At 37.2% G+C, this 17,894-nt stretch overlaps 1 long non-coding RNA gene across 1 annotated transcript; it reads right to left on the reverse strand.

The window, feature by feature from the left end:
• Positions 1–4,472: 4,472 nt before the first annotated feature.
• On the reverse strand, positions 4,473–12,429 carry LOC128078170 (uncharacterized). The gene is made up of 3 exons (XR_008205339.1): positions 12,329–12,429; positions 7,770–8,141; positions 4,473–4,838 (listed from the first exon to the last, which is right to left on the reverse strand). It is a non-coding gene; the product is annotated as an uncharacterized LOC128078170 (long non-coding RNA).
• Positions 12,430–17,894: the final 5,465 nt, after the last annotated feature.

Here is a 17,894-nt window from a genome sequence, read left to right on the forward strand (position 1 = left end):
TTGATTTCGATCATTAATGATTTCCTAACTCACTACAAATCTAACACAGACACAGAAAAATTATCTAAAGAAGAGGAGAATCATCTATGAAAATAACTGGAAACATGACATTTTAACAGTCTTGATTTCTTGATAGAATCATTTTAACAGTAATGAATCTGTATGACTCACAGCCTTTTGAAGCCAATGGAAAAATGCCTACTTTAAATTTGGATTTGACTCCATTACATACAAAAAGAACTTTAGGTTTACATTTTCAAAAGTGCCACATGGTTGCTTTGAAAGCATCTGCCTTAGTGATGGCTACTGACTTGAAATCTCTATTTATGATGATATCTGCCTGATTTGCAGTTTTGATCATAGGCTTGTACGAGACACAGCAAGCGGTGTGAAACAAACTCAGCCCTGCTCCCTTCTCTCTGGTGGTCCCTGCTCTTTACAGCCTCCACAACCTGCCAACAGTCCCTGCCTCAGCTCTCTTGCTTCAGCTGAACCACTACTGCAGAGGCGGTGCAATCACCAAAGGAAGAAGTGAATAGTCCTTCTTGCCTTGCCCTTATGTTGGCATTGCTCAGAAATGCATTTTACAGTTTTTGACATATATCAACTAGACATGTAGAACTTTAGGCTGGATGTATGCATCTACTTTTATTTCAGTTTATTTAACCTGAGGAGGTGGAAAGAGCAATAGGTGAAAACAACCTCTGTTGAACTGCCATCCCACCAGAGCAGAGATCTAACACTTTTTTTCAGCCTAATGAGAGCTGAAAGTGAGGAACTCAAGTTGCAGTCATCATCTCCCCATATCCCAATTGACTGGACACTTCTCAACTCAGCTAAAGCAAAGTTAAATAAAAAACAGAAAAATGCTTTGGGACAAATGCATAACTGGGATGCTGAGAAGGGAAATTCTACTTATATAAAGCATCTCTGTTACTCTCAGTTTTGAGTAGATAAACCAAAATCAGAAGTTAACGCCTCTAGCTAGCAACGCACATGATGGACAGTTTTGAAAGCTTTATCACATCAAATCCTCATGTATTGCAGCATATATCTATACCCACACAAAATACAACTGTCAGTCCCTGCCTAGCAAGGCTGCAACAGGGCTGGTCTCCAGCTCTCCACATCTCTGCCCCCATGAGCCTACACCCTGGCCTGGACTGAAAAGATCTGCTGACAGAGGCATAGAAGTAGAAAATAGAGAGAAAACACCATTCCATAGAATCTACAGAACTTTACTCTTCCGTTTCACTACAACAAGAATCTTATTCTTGCAGTTTTTCTGTCCAACTTGGAAAATAAAAAACATTTTACATCAACTGGTAATAATTTTATCAATAATGTTCTCAAGAAATTTTTCTGAACCCCGTATTTGCACTCCATGGCATTCACCTGTAGTACAGGTGTGGCTGGTGCATATGATCAGTTACAGGCTTTCAGAGGTAGCTGTACACAGTCCTACTACCTTCTTGAATACTGTTACATAAGAGTTTATCTTTCAAGATTTATGTGGCTTCATTTTGAACACTCACCACTTAGTTTAAATACAGATTACTCTTCCTGTATTAGATCAAAAATATTTAGGGTTACAACTTAAGAAGAGGATTGAAGAGTAATAGAGAAAGCTTAACTATACATACAGTAGTACTTAGTGATATGTACTGCTTAAAGCTCTTACGAAAAAAAACGTAAGTCCCTAATCACCCACAATCATGCCATTGAAGGCAGTATCCAGGCAATGGATAAATGCTATTGTGTATCTTTACTAGTAGGTAACAACATCACTGATAATAGCATCTCATCATGCTACTGTGGAGCTTTAAAGACATTTTCTATATTGAAAGCAAAATATGACATATGCAGACAGAATTTAGACTTCTTCTGTTAACGTGACAGAAAGAAGAACAGTGTGGCTTTAAGTCCAGGGGCAGATAAATTGTTGGTCTTTACCTCATATATTCATTTATGCACAAGTAGCTATCTGTGTAGACAAAGGAAATGTCTGCCTAGGGCATGCTCTGTGAAACAGTAGAGCCACACTGATTTTTCTAGCACCTGAAAAACCAATCTGGCTGCTGCTGCTATGAAAACTGAGGGTTATTTACTTGAGGTGAATAGAATAGTTCATTTGGAAGGGATCTGCAAAGCCCACAGAGTCTCACTGCTTGGAGCACAGAACTGCCTGTAGTATTCAAGGCAAAGCTGCACCAATGTTAATACAGTGGGAGAATCAGCACATCTGGCTATGCTATGTTTAATACACCCCATAATGCAGTTTGCTTTCTTGGCTGGCTGGGCACAATGCTGGCTCATGCTCAGCCTAGGTTGACCAGCAACTCCAAATGGTGGCTGTCACTATAATTGCAGGTGGTACAAACAGAAGTGACTTCCCAGGACTTAGCTGTCTCTGACCAACCTCCAGCCTTACCTGGAATGGCAAAATTCTTCATTTCATATAATGCTGATAAACCTTGAACAAATAGCTATGAAATAAGAACAGAAATTAATCGTACCTTTTACTTGGCAGAATTATAAAATATAAAGCTTGGAAAGACCTCTAAGATCATCTAGTCCAATCATTCACCTATACCAATATTGCCCTCTGATTACTTAATCTAAGCAGCTACAAGGCTCTAGAAGTTGGAAGTTCATTAGCTGTCTTAGCAATAAATAATGCAAAAGGCAGAAGTTCTAAAGAGAACAGAATTTGCCTGAGAGCTCCTATCAGACTTGTTACTGAACTCTGCTGAAATTAAGAGTGTATCTTCATGGACAAATGCAGACAAGACCATATTCAGAGTTCCTGCTACGAGATGACATAATTTTAGTTGGTATTTCCAGTCCAATTCACAACACAGGTGTATTACAACAGAATGACTGTCAGGTTGGAGCCAGAGCAGAGGAGCTCATTACTCATCTCTCCTTTTAGATGTAGCTTGACTTGCTTGGGAATCTTACTCTCCTTTTCTGAACCACCTTTCATAGAACAGTAATTTAACTCCTCTTTAGATAATCTTCAGCAAGGTTTCAGGAATATGAATTTACCAAACCTTTCTATAAATAGTGTAGAAATGCACAGGGCAATTTCCTATCTAGGCTCTCTGCCCTCAAATCACCTTCTTTTAACTTGAGGTAAACAATCCCTTCTATGGCGTTGAATATTTTTGGAAATGTACCTTCTGTATTGGTGCTGGAGTAGGAAGCAGCAGAAGGTGAATGCGCCTTAATGTTTGGATCACGCTGGGAGAGCACTTTTGCAGCTAGTCTCCTATCACAATGCAAGTACTGCTTTTCTCATTTTGAGGCATTTTTAATTATGAATTGCAAACAGTGTGTTAAAGGGCAAGTATTTTTCTACACTTCAGCTTCTTTTATTTGCTTGTTCTTTGCCATCTGATATATGAATTCTCAGGAGATTTCTAACGTTGCACTTCTAAATGAAAGTTCCTGTTTTTAAAATTAGTTTGGTATTTTAACACAAATTGATGAGGGGTGAAGGTGGCTGCACAAAGAAAACAGTTGAAGTGTTTCATTATGAAAGGTATTAACATACATGGCAAAGTATTAGTTATTTTGTAGATCAAACCTCAGGATAGCGTGTTCATTTGCTAAGCGAGATAACAGCATTTTTCATAAATGAAATAATCAAAGTAATCCTCTGGCACTGAAAACTGAATATCCACTTGCAAGGTGTGTTTATTACCATGTAACATGGTAGGATTGCAGTAGGTGGAAACTTAGACTCCAAGCACCATCTAATGCTTCCCTTGTAGTAAGTGCTGCTAAGTCATTTCTCCAAGTTCTGATTAAAAAATAAAATAAAATCTCAAATGCCCTGATTTTGTTGAAACACAATGTGGAGTGAGCTCAAGAACTAAGAAAAAAATTAGGATATCCTAATGGTGATACTCAGTTCTAATAGTGATAGGACAAGGGGGAATGTCTTTAAATTAAAGGAAGGGAAATTTAGATTAGATGTTAGGGGGAAGATTTTACTGTTAGGGTGTCCAGAGAGGTTGTGGTGTCCCATTCCTGGTGGTGTTTAAGGCCAGGTTGGATAAGGCCTTGGGCAGTATGGTCTGGTGGCTGGCAACCCTGCCTGTGGCAGTTAACTTTCACTTTCTACCCAAACAACTTCATTTTGATATTTTCACCACCTTGGTTGGTGCTTATGTTTATTTCCAACTATAAATGCCCTTCACATCAATGTATTTACCTTTTGAACACCGGAGATCACAGAAGTTTCTAAATTTCAGGTTTTTTACTGTCAACTGGGAAAAAAATATATATCAAAGTGAGTGCAAATGTTTATAACTGTGTTTTTTTTTTTTTTTTTTTTTGTGTGTGTGTGTGTGTGTGTGTGTGTGTGTGTGTGTGTATTTCATTTTGTTTTTCAGCTTTTAGTGAACAGAAAGATAAATTCCTTTATGAAACAACCTTTACATCAAAACATAGTCACATGTCACCATTAAATATAAACGCATATGCCAGGCCACTCAAGAGTTTGCATGGTATAGTGCACTTACGTTAGTATACACAGTGTGGATAGATATCAGGTAAATACAGGAGTTCTCTACATCAGTGTGCAATTTTCATAGAGTAAACAGAAAGCCACAGAAACAAAGGAAAGGAACACTCTGAAAGAACCCAAGCAAAGCAAAACCCATGTAGAGATTTTGGACCAAGAGTACCATATAGCAGGCTGCAAGCAGTGCTCAAAGCAACAGTCTGCTGTTGCTTTGTTCTGCTCCACGCTGGAAAACAAAACCTTGTACGTGATTTTCAAAAAGATATTATTCTATCAGAGAAATCTCCGCTGTCATCAGATTTGCCTCCTACAAAAAGCAAAAGCAATGTTTGCTTCATCCTTCCTGTTTAGTGTTGGTAAGTGCAACATAATTCAATTGTTTACTAAATGCATTCCTATCTTGGCATTCTTTAAGCTGTTTATAAGACAGAGAATCACTCCAGAAAAAATAAAAAAAGAGACTAATGTTTGATAGAAGAATATACTATTGATTAAATATTCAAAATTAAGTGCCTACCTTTCAGTTCATAGGATTTACTTATAGGCATCCATTAGCTTCACGCTCTGAAGCTTACTTCATGAATAGAGAAGAACATGCTCTGCTCTTGGATCCAGAGTTTACAATGTTCACAATGAAAGTCAAAGATCCAATATCTGCAAGCCACATCACCTCATTTCACAAAGAATCACCTGACCCAGAAGTACTGCAGCCCATATTCTTAAGCTTTCCTGGCTTCATATTCAGATGACCAATGCTTCAATTTTTTTCTGACTGTCTAAGCCAACAGGTGATGCACAGATTTCTATAGCACTTATCTGCCAGTACTAACCAATCATACCTTCAGATGATTTTATCATTCAATATGTTGAATATTTTTGGAAATGTACCTTCTGTATTGGTGCTGGAGTAGGAAATGGCAGAAGATGTATGTGTTTTAATGTTTGGATCATGCTGGGAAAGCACTTTTGCAGCAAGTCCGCCAGTCATGACTATTTCCTGCACCACGGATGGCCTTATGAAAGTGTCTCAAAGCAATCAAACTTGGCTCCTTTCAGATTAATGCTCAGCTTAAAGACATGCTAGGAGCATCCCTCTTGTTTGGAGGCAGCCAGCCCAGGTGAGGGCTGGTCCAAGCCATCCCATTGGCTCCACAAACACATGGAGTGCAGGTGCTATATCCACAGCATTGACTGTTTTGTTCTCCTGTTGAACTCTACTACTTGCTAATATAGACATAGCCATATTCAGAAGAGTTGGCATCATACTCCCGAAGTCATGGCAATAATGGCATACCCACAGTACATGATAGGGAATGGGGAAAAAATGTAGCTCATGGCTGTTTTTAATCAGTAGGGACATTGGGGAAAAATCTAGCTAAGGATTTCTATACTTGGGTCCTTAATGTTACATCTTAGCTTCAGTTCTTACTGCTGTGCTGTGCCATAAGGCTGTATCAGTGCCAGAAGAACAATCCTGTCCAGTGATGTTCCCTTTTGTGCTGTGGAGTCCCTTCTCACTGCATTATTTCTCACTTTTTTTTTGTCTCCAAAATTTCCAGAAGTTAACAATGTAGCACTCATCAGACAAGGATTTATTGTAAAGAAAAAAAATATTGTAGAAGAATACTGGGGAATATACAGTTTAAAGGTAAAGGCAATCATTTCCAGTGGAGAAGGGAGGGGGGAAAAACAGTGTTAAACTTATAAAGAAAATAATTTAGATTTTTCTACTTGCTGCATATGCTGATAGTAATTGTTATTTGCACATCAGGCAACATATCACAAAAAAATTTTTTTTTCTTGTGCACATTTCCTTCTCCTGGATAAGGCTATTATTATGCTTGGCTTTTGCTTTCAAACGTGCAAGTGTAGAATAATCAGCAAATCTATTTTTTATAAAAGCAATATATATAGAACAATTTTCCCCACAGTAAGATGCTAAAACTTGCATTCACAAAGATGAATTAGTTCTCCACAAAGCTGTGCTACAAGTCTGGGGAGAGCACATGGGAACAATGAGAGAAATTACTACCTAACAGTCTTGCTGATTCTGTGACTATCAGTGATGTTTAAGGACATTCCATAGCCAATAGGACAGTTTTGAGGCTGGAAGTGGTACTGGAACTTATTCATATGATATTGATGAAGTATACGAGGACCACTTCTGCATGTGTACAAGGAAATTAGAAAGATTGCATATTTTGTGAAAATTGCTAATAAATCTTGTGTCATACTCCAAGCATTAACACTTAATGTCTTCCTTTCTTCCTGGAGAAACAATTGTAATGTGACTCCCATTCAAAGCCCAAGGACATCAGTGGTAAAGTCACAAATATATTAACTTTTGGCCATATTGAGCAAGTGACCTCTTTTTGTGGAATGAAGTCACTTGACAGCTAGGGCAACTTTACTCTTACTGTACTATCATCCCAGGACAAATAGGAACAGACTTTCAGGCTCTATCACATGATGGGTTGCAATACACCTCTTACCCCAGTGAGTTCTGCATCACTAAAACAATACTGTGCATGAATGGTTAAATAGGTAGTCTATGTACTCACATTGTGTACAACAGTTATTTCACTGACTGCCTATAGACAAATGTTTAGGTACTTCATATACTTCTAACACCACAGGCATATAAATCATTGAAGTTTTCATTACATTGACAAATGTCTTTTCCCATATATATTTTTTTTAAAAATTAAATATTAAATAATCACACAGTAGAAGACCAAAAGAAAAACAACCCCACCTCCAAGCAAGAACAAACATAAAACCAACAAAACGAAAAAACACCACCAAATGGAGAGAATTACAGAAAATCTATTCCAAATCAAAGGGCTTGTACTTCTGAATTCTTTACTACTTTTGAGTATTCTTAGGAAATCAGCATCTGTTAAAGACTTCCCTTTCTTTTTCCTTGATTTATCCAAACATTTAAAAAGGACTGGAAATAGTGTTATCATTTTCAAAATACAATGGTAGAGCTGAACATCTAAATTTAATTGACTATAAAACCTCAAAAAGCAGTTACATAAAAACATGCTAAATATAAAGATTCAAGGCATGAAAATCAAATCTTCAAAAATGTACATATCCAAAAATGTGCTCAGCATGTAGATAAACACCAGCTTCTAAGAAAATCTATAAAAATGACTAAGAGAGTGAAACTGGCAAGAAGATACTTCTAGAAGAGAAGAAGTATTGAGAGAAAGGATTTTGAAAGTGCACTGACCTTGAAACATTCTTTAAATGATTGTTACTTAAAAACATATATCCAGTTGAAGTCTTGAAGTAACAACTCTACTTTGTCCTTTGCCCACAGTATTTCCTATGTTGAAAATTCTCACAGTTTTCAGTCCTTCCTATGGCACTTTCTGATGGCTGAAAGTAAAAGACCAGCAGTCTAGCATGAGCTTGTTTTTATTAGTTCCATTGAAGAAAAGCAGCCATCTGAAGCTTATTAGGAGGCACTATCACCTGAATAACCAGACATTTTACCCACAGTCATGACTATAATCTTCAGAGCAAGGATACTACTGGCCTTTGCAAGGAATTGTTCCTTGTGTTGCTGAAATGGACTGCTTCTTTGTGTTTGAAAGTAGATCTATAGCAAGAAAAAACATACAAGTAAGCACATACACAGAAGGTACAACACTTTACAAAGCAGCTCTAGGTGTAGCTTAAAAAACTGTGATGCTACCTGAGGTCACAGTGCAAGATCCTGAACTGCTGGAGCTAGACTGCCACCTACACTCCAGACAGAAAGAGGTCTATACTTGTCACAGATTGATTCTTAAAATAGAAATATTTATTTAAACTGCCAAGTAGCTTGTGAGGACTCATCCAGTAACTTTTCATTGACTTTTCTTTTCCTTCATGACAACCAAAAGTTATTTCAATGGGAAAGACATTATGGAAAAGGTAGTATTGTATTCCACAAAGGTGGAGGAAGAATAGAGGACATGAAGCACTGATAATGATTGAATTATCAAAGGTTTCCATGTACTATTGGTCAGGGAAGAATTTGCCCTATAGCTTCACAGAAACTAGAAAATTCTGATGATCCAGAAATAACTGACAGAAAAGGATATTCTAAAAAGAATCAGTTCCAACACCCATAGGGAAATGACCTCTTCTGTACTTTGTAGGTTTCCCATATTAAGCAGATGAATGCAGTGCAGTTTTGAAAAGGTGCCTTTTAACCTCTTTCTCCCTTTTTTATCTTTTATTTTTAAACACAGACCTCTTCAAATAGCTTGTTTTCAATATATTTCTGAAAGGGAACTACCATGTGTCTCTCTGAGAAGGTTGAGGGCATGTTTTGTGTGAGCCAGATAGCAGTGCTAGCAGTTGTATCCATTTCAATTCTCCAACAAATGCTCTCTCCAGCATAAGCCCTATTCATACAGTTCCATTTCAGGTATATTCTAAGGAGTAAGGACAATCATATATAGATAAATAAAACAAAGTATGCAGAAGAAAACTATAACATTCAGTAAAACTACTTTCTGAATTCTTGTTTCAAATGCATTTCAAGCATTTCCATATAACGTACTAAGACAACCAGGTAATTCAATCCACATGCTTTCCTTTTGAGTCACAGTCAAAATGAAGCTTCCTGTGCTTCCCAGGCATTGGTTTCTGTTAACAAAAACACAGCTTGGTACAACGTTACTAATTTTTACTTCATTTTGAACTGGTTCAGATCACAAGTACTCACATGTGTTTTGAGTCCTACAAGACCTTGAGTAACATTTAACCAGTTAATCCCAATCAAAGCATACTTACATTTTCTCTAAGCATGTGATTAATTTACCATTAAAGTTTTCTCAATATTGGTTTTCATTTACTTTATTTTGGAAACACTGGCTCTTAAGTAGTTTATCACATTTGGAACTCATCCCAGTGTTAGCCACATGGATTCAAATCCATTCTTCCCATTGAAGAAGTTCTTTAATTTCACTGAGGTAACTTATAAAAAAGTTTTCACTTACTCTACATCTGTTAGTAATGATTCATAGAGCTGAACAGTGTTAGTAACATACTGACACCATCTCCAAATTCTCCCTTCCAACTTGTCTTAGACTTGTATAGAATATGCTGATGTTCCTAGCAAAGGACATTTTGTGCCTTGGCAGATTTCATTGCTTGAATTTGAGTACAACAATGGAATAGAACCTTGTCCTATTTTCCTCACGAGAGCTATTTGCTGACGTATTAAAGGTTTCCTCCTCTTTACTGGTGCTAAAGAGCATAAGTCAACTAATCCAGACAGAGCTGAAATCATCCTACTGCGCTGTTATTTCTCCTGCTCTAATGGTTGTGCTGACATTTCCAAAGTGTAGTTGTGCTATTTCTTGAAATCTTTTTAATTGTGATTTTTACATCTGACAAGCATTCCGTTCCTCATGCTGACAGCATTCCTTTAATTTCTGATGTATTTGCCAATTCCAAGAGAGTATAGACTCCTCCCATGAGGCACAGAGGTAACTTTTTTTGAAGAAAAGAAGAAGAGAAGAAAAGAAGAAGAGAAGAAAAGAAGAAGAGAAGAAAAGAAGAAGAGAAGAAAAGAAGAAGAGAAGAAAAGAAGAAGAGAAGAAAAGAAGAAGAGAAGAAAAGAAGAAGAGAAGAAAAGAAGAAGAGAAGAAAAGAAGAAGAGAAGAAAAGAAGAAGAGAAGAAAAGAAGAAGAGAAGAAAAGAAGAAGAGAAGAAAAGAAGAAGAGAAGAAAAGAAGAAGAGAAGAAAAGAAGAAGAGAAGAAAAGAAGAAGAGAAGAAAAGAAGAAGAGAAGAAAAGAAGAAGAGAAGAAAAGAAGAAGAGAAGAAAAGAAGAAGAGAAGAAAAGAAGAAGAGAAGAAAAGAAGAAGAGAAGAAAAGAAGAAGAGAAGAAAAGAAGAAGAGAAGAAAAGAAGAAGAGAAGAAAAGAAGAAGAGAAGAAAAGAAGAAGAGAAGAAAAGAAGAAGAGAAGAAAAGAAGAAGAGAAGAAAAGAAGAAGAGAAGAAAAGAAGAAGAGAAGAAAAGAAGAAGAGAAGAAAAGAAGAAGAGAAGAAAAGAAGAAGAGAAGAAAAGAAGAAGAGAAGAAAAGAAGAAGAGAAGAAAAGAAGAAGAGAAGAAAAGAAGAAGAGAAGAAAAGAAGAAGAGAAGAAAAGAAGAAGAGAAGAAAAGAAGAAGAGAAGAAAAGAAGAAGAGAAGAAAAGAAGAAGAGAAGAAAAGAAGAAGAGAAGAAAAGAAGAAGAGAAGAAAAGAAGAAGAGAAGAAAAGAAGAAGAGAAGAAAAGAAGAAGAGAAGAAAAGAAGAAGAGAAGAAAAGAAGAAGAGAAGAAAAAAAGAAGAGAAGAAAAAAAGAAGAGAAGAAAAAAAGAAGAGAAGAAAAAAAGAAGAGAAGAAAAAAAGAAGAGAAGAAAAAAAAAGAAAAAAAGAAAAAAAGAAAAAAAGAAAAAAAGAAAAAAAGAAAAAAAGAAAAAAAGAAAAAAAGAAAAAAAGAAAAAAAGAAAAAAAGAAAAAAAGAAAAAAAGAAAAAAAAGAAAAAAAAGAAAAAAAAGAAAAAAAAGAAAAAAAAGAAAAAAAAGAAAAAAAAGAAAAAAAAGAAAAAAAAGAAAAAAAAGAAAAAAAAGAAAAAAAAGAAAAAAAAGAAAAAAAAGAAAAAGGGATAAAGTAATTCATTATTTGGATTCAGTTGCCCCAAGCTCACTCTCACTTTGAGTTGGTGAGTCATCCGGGTTTCTCCTTTTGATCGAGAGCCAGAGCCAGTAATGAGCTACATTCATCAACTGTATTTTTATTTTTATTTTTTAAATACCAGAGCAGTTGGTGGCTGCATATGAATACAAAATACAAGCTTGCCATGGGGGAAAAAAAAAAAGTCTCATTGAAGTTTTAACATTTTCTCATTTGGAAGTTAATAACTGCCTAATAGTTTAGTCATGTACAAGAGATCACAAGTGTTCTGCTGCAGAAATTCAAGGTTTTTCAGAATACAGAAGGTTGAGTGCCAAAACTGGTTCCAGATAAGACAAAGACTTTGAATAAAAGAAGAGCCAAATAGAACTCAAAGAATGTGTTTTCAGATAAAGACCACGTCTTGTCAGCATTTGTAATTAGCATGTAAACTTCACAGCCCATCCTTTCTGAAGAGCTTATAGCCATCCATGGAAGCACCCCAGTTGTGAGAGTGGTTCCATCATGTTTTGATGGTGGCTATTATGTCATAGTCCTAAGGGACTTGCAGTAAATTTTACTGGGGAGTTGGCTTATACAGGTCATCACAGGTGATAGCAGAAGATAGTTTTAATGAGAAATTACATATTTTAGACTTTTTGCATAGAAGGTAATTTCTTTGCATCCTCATTTGGAAGTGTGTGCAGACTATTGGACAGAAGATTCCAAAACATTTTTTTGGACAGAATTGGACAGAAGATTCCAGGTTGGGGTATAACTCAGAGTTGTCAGACACTTTTTATAACCTTCCCCAACTTATTTTATTTCTGCACAGCATTTTTTTTTTTTTTTTTTTTTTTTTTTGGGGGCTATCTTCACTCCCTTTACCACCATACTTTAGAAGCCACAGACATCCCTACTCTCCAGCTACACTGTGTTCTTTCCTCTCTATGAGCTGTAACATCTTGTTTACTAAGCACATGAGTGATATATGGATATATAACATTCTTATGCTTAACTTCTCATTTCTTCAAGGGAATGTTAAGCAGTTCCCGAGCTTTTGTGATTATTACAGTTGGTGTTACAGCTGAAAAGATTACCGTGGTGAAAAGAAACAAACAGGGAAGGAATACTCACCTACATCCACATGTCTAGGTTCACAGGAAAGATTCCATAGAGGAGGGATCTCCAGAAAAAGATTCTTCCCCAGTGGTAGTCAGCCCTTAAATGGGGTCTAGAAGAGGTGCAGCCAGACTCCACCCCTTCTGGTCATACAGCTGAATTGCCTTCATCTGTCATCCTCAGGTGATCAATCAGTGGTTCAGGCCATGACTCAACAGCTCCCATACACTGATTAAGCAAGGAAGGAACTCTGATGTTTAATCTATTACCTCCATTATAAATACTCACGGTATGTATTGGACTATATCATGCTACAGAATTCTAAACATGTATATCAAGAGAATTTGCCTAAAAAATAAAATTATCTTTCTACACCTGATTTCTACAATGTTTCTCTAAGATGTGCAAACATCTGAAATTTTAATTCTGGTCTACAAGGCATATGGTAAAACTTTTCACCACTGTTTCTTTTTTAAGAAGTATACTGCTAAACCCATGTGTTAACTGGAGAGGCTCATAAAACCATTGATTTTATTGTTGTTTTTAATGGAATTGACTGATGCTGTTTTCACCTTAATGTTTACTCCCTCTTTTTCAAAGTAAAACATGACAAGACTTTTCTGCACAAACTGCTGACCTAAAAATTATAATCTCTGGTTTTGTTTACCTGTTTGTTTTTAAGTATACTTTCAACAGCAAGATCACCTGTGGGTAGAAACATCAGAAAAAGCAATGTAAGAAATATGTGTGAGAAAAAAATCTCTAAGTTTGGCAACACAGCAAATATGTCTATTCAAAACACAAACATATAAAAATGTTTGAGCTGGATATAAAAATAGATATGGATATATACGGTACAGTATTACTGAAGGTGTCTGTGCTTCACTTACAGATTTTAAATTGTCACCTACTCTCCTATACCAAACAGCATTGGATATTTATGAAGAGAGTGTATGGCAGCAGAGCAGGCATACAATGTTATTTCCATGGCCAACCCAGGTAGCACCTAAAAATCAGCAGCTCAGGGGCTTTCTGGGACAGAGGGTTCAAAGAGACTAGTCTACTTAGTAGCCATCAATAGATCTATATCCCATCAATTTCGTTTACCTCTTTTTAAGATTATTTATGCTTTCAAACTTCTGTGATAATAAATGCATTACAACCTCTTATTCCTTCTGACATCAGGAACAGGAATGATATTCCCCTATTCATATTCCTACCCTTCATGGTATGATACACTTGAACAGTAGATCTTTTACCTGCCTCACTTTCAGGCTGGAGTACCTTCTTACATATCCAATTCTGATTTTGACTTTTTAATGTCATTTTCTCAAGTGGAAGCTGTTCTGTTCTTATCTAACTATGCTTTGACTTTTTTAAGACTTACTACAGCATATGTGGGCACACGTTCTTTTTCATTCTGTTCCTTTTCTAATAGTTTCTAACAGTTGGTCTAACGTTTTTTTTTCTTTTTTTTTCTTTTTCTCCTGCTGATATTTTTGGAGAACAGACACTTAAAGGTCTTAGTGACCCCAGAATCATCCCTGACTGGTAAGAGCTAATAGCTCATCACAATGTATACTTATCCTACTATTGCTTTATCATTCATCCCATTCCCCAGCATCAGGAGAGCCTACTGCATTTCCTCTGGCAGAATTTTTTGGCTATCCTCGTTGCTCTTACAGACCCTGCAGGCTGTGCTGCACTACAGGTGCCCTCTCTCACAGCCATACACCACCTGAGCCCAGCAGCACCAGCCCTGGCCATCCCCAACACCTCTGCATCCTGTTCTCTCTGTGCAAAAGGACTTCTCTTCCCCACTCCTGCTCCTCACCTTTGTAAACATCCCCAGATCCCAGTTGGGTTTGGAAGGGGGCTGAAAAATACGGCAATTGAAATATCTTGTTGTCCACTGGAGGGAAACACCTCTGTGACCAGGATTTAACATATGACCATACAGATCTAGGAAAATCATCTGTGTTTCTGAATTGTGAGGTACCTTTCATTTTGAATTCTGATACTAATGATCAAATGAACAAATGAATAAACTCTTTTTGTAAGGACGCTGACACATTAGGTAATTAATAACCTCTTAAATTGAATTGTGTTAGACCTATCTTAATGCAGGATTCTCTGTTCAATAAACGCTTGCTTATGGCTTAATAGACTCCCAGGAAATTGCTCTAGAAGAACAATTAAAGAAAATGAAGTTAGATTTGAATTTCTAGCAAAATCTGTATTGTGTTCAGCTACCCTAAAATACAAATAACATTAACCTTTCATGAAATGATGTTAAATTACTTTCAGATCATTTTAACTCTAATAAAAGATGAGTCATAAAGAAAAGTCACCTGAATAATCTTATGCTTATCTCTCAATCTTTTTCATTCTGCTATTTATATGGTACTCTCAACTTAAAACTGAGACAGGTAGAGGTACCTACCTACTCAAACACTTCAGCACATGGGCTGTTTTGTAAATCTGAACAGAATATGCTCATGGTGAGAAACCTGTGATATAAGAACCTAAATTTTTTATTCCCACAAATTTTTTTAACCTGAGTACAAGAGAAATAGTTATGTACAAATATAGTATGGCTATACAACATTTTCATTACAAAAACCTGATTGATGGATACCATTTTTATCACATTTTAGTAATACAACAAAAATACTGTGATGACTTTGAATACATTAAAACCTTTCAACAGACTTATCAACTTATAAGATTTCAGATCTGAAACCCTTGCACAATAGCTTGGTATTCGAGTCAGGTTTGAGCTCCTATTTCACTGAAACTCTTCCATCACTACTCTTGAATTAAACAAGTAACAATCTTTATACTTAATGGAAATCAAATATAACATCGTGCTATCCTCATTATTTTGAGCAAATCTGACTCTAAATAGTTTTTCAGATCTCTAAACAGTTACTGTCTTGTGTCTCTTGTTCTTCTGTGCCAGAGCTCTGCACAGTGTTTCATGCTGAGTCTGTATACTAAGACTACTCAACCTCTCATTTCAGTACTCTAAATATCATTTCAATGCATTGCATCCTTCTATTTGCATTAGTGCCAGCTAAGTACAACTTCTCTTATCTCACCACATGGAATCATTTGTAGTTTGTTACATGCTGCATGGGAATTGCCAGCATAAGGTGAAACACTTCCAGCCTGTCACAGAAATCCTCCCTTGAGGTTTCCTATGGAGAAAGAGAGGCACGGGATAAATGCAACCCTCTGTCCTCTGCTCCCCCTGCAGTTGCTTTGCACTTTATGAGGAATCAGAGTTTTAGGCAGGGAGCAGCCTATATCCCTATATGGTTCTGGTAAAACAGGACCTCCTGCATGCTGCTCTTGGATCTGCTTCAAAGTGAGGGCACCAGGAAGGCTCTCCCTTCTAGATGCCCTCAACTGGGAGCCTCCATCCTTTCCATAAAGCCAGCAGTTCAGGAGGAAGGGTATGCAGGGGCTGCAACTCCTTCCATCCCTCTTGGGGTTTGGGAACTGCTATGTACAGGCTAGAGCACGGGGTCCTCATTGGTGGGCTCAGAAATGCAACATGAAGCACTGGGCCTGTGGTATCAAGGCTCTTAAAGACAATGTCCTTGAATGGCATGGGCAAAATAACTTAAAATAATGCAAACATTGTGATTTTGTTTTAGCTGAGCACAAAACTCTGGTTGACTAGCTAGTTTGACATGAAATTTCCATTTCCATTTGAAAGACTCACATTTTCAGTAAGCATTCCTCCTAAACTCAGCCTTTCTGAGAATGTGAGGGTTCTGGAGAAGCCCTCGCATTGTGAACTAAACACCTATTTCCACACACTCTCCACTGCCTCACTGTCTCCTTCATAGCTCTTTCAGACAACATGGCACACCTCAATTTCACAAGGTGTTTTTCACATCACACCAGCAAAGTGCTAAATAAACGACTTTCCTGCAGAGCAAACTGTTTAATGAGGGCTTTTTCTTCTGGTTCTGTTCAGAGCACAAACTGAAAAAAGATGTTCACTTACCACAGTCCTGAGCAGCGGTTGGGGAATGAATGATCTGCAGAAGACAAAGTTTAAATGTCACGGCTTTCAGCTGAAAAATACAGAATTTTGACCCAGCTTCCGAAGTCTAAGAACTAATTAGCAGTGACTAGACTGCTTAGAGCTAATGGATTCCCTACGCTGTCAGTCTATCATTTTGCTTAAACTCTAATGGAAGTGAAATGCTCCCTCCGCAATCAGCAGGCTGCAGCAGCACAGCAGAAATGAGAACGGAGAATAGGTGGGTGTTCTTGTGCTGGGTATCAAAACTTTGTGGAAGGAAACACATTTCTTTGTGAGAACACAATGGGGATGTTGAAAGGCTTGAGGAAGGATTTCAAAAATAGAGTGCAGGAACAATGTTTTACACTGAATAGGTCAGAAAGGGCTCTCTGCTGTCTGAAGACACACAAAGCTATGCCTGGCTGTTTGATACAGCATGCTGCTTTCATACTGCATCTGACACACGCACAGCTGCCCAGTTCTGAGTGGGGAGAGTGATGTGTCAAAGTGTTCAGGGTGGTTCACCTGTTCATCCTCTTCTGTCTTTGTCAAGTGTTCTCCTACAGAGGAACTGAGAGGCAAAATCTCCAGGAGTGGCCACTAATTTGGAGACTTTCTGTGCATACGACTAGAAAACCTTGCTGGTAAAGAGGTCTGAGCAATATGGTTCACTGCTTCAGGGGAAAGACACTGCATTCCAGCGTGTTTCAGAAGAGAGAGCGAACAAATTTTAAACTTTTTTTTCTTTTAATAACATCTTGTTTGACAGCCTTTTTAAGTTCTATTTTCCACACCTATGATATGTGGTATTGTAATACTATACATCAAGAGTAATATCATTAGCCATCCCCTTCACATAGGTATTTGGACATATGAACAAGTAATATTAAGCTGAATTATTTAAATGCAGAAAATTAAGGCCAGTTGATAGCAGAGGGGACAGATTTTTTTTTTGAAGGTCCACTGCTGGCAGACTTCCTTGACCTTCAGAAAAAAAAAAAGAAATCTTATTTAGTTCATCTCAGGTGATTAGATATAAACAGAGTAGACATATCTGCTAACATTGCAATAATTCAGGCTACAAAATTATTTACATTATAGCTATCTATCCCTAGTAGTTTTCAGGCATTCATAACTTTCTGAAAAATTAATAAGTTCTGAAATTTATTATGCGCCCAGGGCTCAGTCTTGCAATGTACAGCTAAGCTGGTGCCAGCATTTATATTCACATGTTAGCACAGAATCAAAGCAGCAGAAAATAAGGCAGGAAGGCACACTATGGGATGGCTGAGTTCCTCCTCTGGCACTTCCATCCCATAGGCCTATATATGTGATTTATATATTCTGTAAGCAAACAGCTTTGGGGTCATTGAAGCACACAGTGTTCTTTTAAGGCCATACAAGACCTTACATTTAAAGATTCCAGCTACCCTGGAATCAAGCCTTTAGTTTGTCTCCCTCTCCAAATTGAGATAATTTTTAACACTTGGTGAATCTGTGCTCTTTGCCAGGGTAGTTTTTAATATACTGTTTCCCCACAGA

Source organism: Tympanuchus pallidicinctus, unplaced genomic scaffold (assembly GCF_026119805.1).
Source record: "Tympanuchus pallidicinctus isolate F22 unplaced genomic scaffold, pur_lepc_1.0 scaffold1, whole genome shotgun sequence".
In the NCBI taxonomy this organism is placed as follows: domain Eukaryota; kingdom Metazoa; phylum Chordata; class Aves; order Galliformes; family Phasianidae; genus Tympanuchus; species Tympanuchus pallidicinctus.